Source organism: Triticum aestivum, chromosome 7D (assembly GCF_018294505.1).
Source record: "Triticum aestivum cultivar Chinese Spring chromosome 7D, IWGSC CS RefSeq v2.1, whole genome shotgun sequence".
Classification (NCBI taxonomy): domain Eukaryota; kingdom Viridiplantae; phylum Streptophyta; class Magnoliopsida; order Poales; family Poaceae; genus Triticum; species Triticum aestivum.
Window position 1 is genome coordinate 200,991,017 of NC_057814.1, and position 4,289 is coordinate 200,995,305.

Below are 4,289 nucleotides of genomic sequence, written 5' to 3' on the forward strand. Positions count from 1 at the left end.
TTCTTCCTGATGTGGGATGCCCTACCGCGCGTTTTCTGGGTCCTCCTCGGTCGTAGCGCCGAAGCAAGTAAATGAGTCGTCAAATCACGAAAGACCACCTTTCCCGCCGAGTACATCAGTGAAGCACGGTGGCTAGCTAGTTGGGCTAGTTCGACCGATTAGCTAGGCCGCCGCCACATTTGTTTTTTCACCCCCTTTTTTTATCTACTTGCCGGCAGGTAAATTTAAATATCCACCGCGGCGTTGCTCTGGTGTTTGGGTGCGGCAGGATTTTGAATTTTTTGATTGACGGGAGCAGGCACGGTAGGATTTTTAATTTTTTGATTGACGGGAGCAGGCGCGGCAGCAATTAGTCACGATGACTCCGCCTGTAAAAACCCACTGCTCCCTGATGTGAGAAGTCGTCGACTGGTGTTTTACCGTGGTGAAAACCAAAAGATTCCCTGCTCCCTCCTCCTTCCCGTAGATTGCATTGCCTTTCAGCCGTTTCGCCCCCTTTGCTTCCTCTCCCCATTGCTTCTACCTGGTGCCATGGCGGCGCAGCAGATCACGGAGTCCGAGGTGAGGCGCCTGACACAGGAGCTCCATGTCAAGGATGCGGAGCTCAGGGCCAAGGACGTGGAGCTCCGTGAGCTCAAGGAGGAGAGGAATGTCGTGCTCCTCCATTATGTGCGGGAGTTCACGGAGCTTCAAAAGCGGCAGGCGTCCACCACAAAGATGCTCGAGGCGTCGGCGGTGTTGCTGCAGAAAGCGGGAGATACGATAGGCCGTTAGGGGAGCCGGCTGGAGCGCGAGCGGGCCGATCGTGACGAGGTCCAGGATCTCCTCAGCCACTTGGTGAACCAAGTTGCCACGCACGTGTTGCGGCTGCGTGATGCCTACCGTCGTGCCAGCGCGACGATGCCGGCCGGCGGGCTAAACCCGTTCGACCACCCAGTCGACTTTAATGAGCTGCGGCTTCCTAACCTGGTCTCCTTCTTCACCTACATCTCCGAGGAGCTGAGCCGTCTCCGCACGATGGTGGGGGCTGAGCTGGACAAGGAGGGGTTACGGGCTGCCGCGCCGTTGCCGGGCGAATCCTTTCAGGGCTCCGTCACCGGAATCCATTCGTGCCATTGGACGCCATCTTTGACGAGCTGGCTCCCGTCGACCGGGAGCGGGCTCTGCGGGCGGTTGCACCCTGCATCACCAATGTCATGCACCTCGAGAAGCAGAGGGACTTCGGTGGTGTTTAGGCGCCCTCTGCATGGGCATGTCCACGTCTCGGCGCAACATGACCGTTGGATCAAACTCAGACGGTGCAGATCAGTTACTGTAGCACAAAGCGTGTGGGTGTGTTTGGTTGCATTCTCATCTCAATATAGTTGTTTCATCTTCGTGTATTTTTGTCAACCTACTAGTGTCGAGTCATGCACCCTTCATGCACTCTGCCAAACACCCAAAAGTTGGTCGAGAAGGGAACTTTTGCTCCCATCCCGTGCACCCTTCATACACCCTGCCTAACACTATTCGTGCTTCATATGGTTCATGTTTCGTGGAGTACTGTAGCACCGTACTCTCCGTGCGCTGTGGACCTAGTTCTGTTAACATTGATCTCACCGTTCATTCTCGACCGGACAGTCGAAAAAGCGGTACTATGTTACATATAGGAGTAGTTGACATGCGCACAACATCATTTGTTATCCTCATATCTTACTACACTAGCAACAAGATTGTGTAGTACTGACGTATGAACCACTGCACATGCCTAGTAGTAGGAGCACTGTGTATGTTCAAGTGGCTGCCGTGTTTCGCACTCCTCCGTCGTAAGAATGGAAACGCTTGTTGTAATCATTCTTTTTCTTCAGCAAAACAATGGACACGCTCTACCGTGCGGATCCTCCTCCAGCCATGCACTAAATTACTCACTTTCGCCGACGTGTGGGACAGCCAGCACCTGGGTCCACCAGCCATGCACTAAATTACTCCATAGTAGAGTGATGGTAGACTACCCCGATCGAACCGCCGCAGTAATGCCCAATGAGCCGTCAAATCACAAAACCCCCTCCTTTCCAGCAGTAAGTTGGACGGACGAAGCAACCATCATTTCACTCTTCTCTCTCAGCTTCCTCTCTTGAAGAAAACCCCACTCGCTTCGCTTCTCCCTCATCTCGTTCCTCCTTTCACTCTTCTCTCTCAGCTTCCCCTCTTGGATGGACGCCGGAGCACCGGCCGATGTGATGTCTATGGCTCTGGCCAAAACCGTCGAGGCTCATGGTATGAAGAAGCGCAAGCACCCCGCCTAGACTACCGCAGACAAGCTCAAAGCCATCGCCCTGTCCAAGCCCCCCTCTCCGGGATCCCTCATTAAGCAAGTCCAGGTAATGTCTCTTGTTGACGATCTTTTTCTCGATCTTGATCGTGTTTTTTCATCTAACACGCAGTACTAGTACTGGTAGTACAACTTTCTGGGTGATCTTGCATGTGATTTTAGTGTGCCAAATGACTGTTCTAAATTCCTCTTTTGACCAAAACATGCGAGAGGTTGACACTGATTTCTTATAGATTACTTTCAACTACTCCCTCTGTCCCAAATTTCTTGTCTTAGATTTGTCTAGATACGGATGTATCGTGCCAAATGACGGTTCTAAATTCCTCTTTTGACCAAAACATGCGAGAGGTTGACACTGATTTCTTATAGATTACTTTCAACTACACCCTCTGTCCCAAATTTCTTGTCTTAGATTTGTCTAGATACGGATGTATCTAATACTAAAATGTGACTTGATACATCCGTATCTAGACAAATCTAAGACAAGAATTTTGGGACGGAGGGAGTACTTTATGAACATCAATGCTACCTTTTAAGAGGGTATATTTGCCTCAGTAACTTGTGTTATGGATATTGCATGTAATCCCTCTACTCTCATGCCTCTGAAGACATGTTCTAGTGTCTTTGTTCACTCATTTCTGTGCGTATATGTAGTCATATATGGAGTATAATATCGAAAATCATCTTATATTTCTGAACGGAGGTAGTAACAAAATATGGTTTCTGTTTGAATTAGAACCAGGTCCGCGGTGGAGATGAAGTTCTCAAAGTCATGCCGTGTGAACTGGAAGACCTGATGATGAGTTCTACTGCTAAACTATCCAGCTGTTGTGTCCTTGTCGACACGTGTCCTGAACTAGTGTTTTCCTGTAGCATTGTTGTCAGGTGTGTTCTCGAGGCTGTACTTGACCACAACAATTTCCTGGTTGTGCCTTCGATTACGAAGGGTGTGGTTCTTGTAAAGCTTCCCAACAAATCTGATGCAGCCTGTCTTCATCATCATGTTTATGAGTGGAAAGACCACTCTGTTAGGTTCTCCAAGGTTGACAAGATGGTGATGGTGCATGTAGACGTCTCACACGAAGTCCATGGCCTAGTCAGTTATGCGGGGTTCATCCCGTTGTAGCGACCCGACCCAAATGGATCAAGTCTCTGTGCTTAAGTGTCATCCCTGGATCGGTATGCTGACACACACAGTACTCGAGGATTTATAACAGAGGTAAATCACATGTATAAAGCAACGTAAATACTATTACCTCAATCCAAAATAGCGGAAGTAACAAGGTTGTGGATTCCCATCAACACCAACGGCAAAGTTGAGTGTAGAAATCGTAACCCTAACGAATCACTTACTCGTCGTAAGATATCCTGCAACATGAAACGTTGCAGCCCGAAAATGGGTCAGCACATGGAATATGCTGGCAATGTAACACATAGAGAATAATGAACATAGTAATGCTATACTACATGCATATATGGCTGGTGGAAAGCTCTATGGTTACTGTTTTTGCGAAAAGCCAATTTTTCCCTACTGCAAAGGAATAAATTTTATTTAACTATCATGGTGGTTGTGAAACATTGAGATGGTTGACAGCATCTCAATCCCAATTAAGTATCATCATTAACCCAACAAGATTAATTAAAGTAACATGATGAGATCAACGGGATAATCCAAGTACTAGATACTCAAGATGTCCATAACCGGGGACACGGCTAATCATGATTAGTTTGTACACTCCGCAGAGGTTTGCGCACTTTTTCCCACAAGACTCGATCGCCTCCGCTTGATTCTCGCACTGCATGATGTTTGAGAAACGGATGACCGAGACACAGTCTTTCCGAAGAGGTCCCCTTAACCGATAGATAGGCCGGTACACCTACAATCCCCTACATCTGCTAGCCCATCATGGAAAGGTTTCCCACAACTTACTCAACTATGCTAGAGCCCATAATAGCTTGTGGCTGCACACGGAAGTTT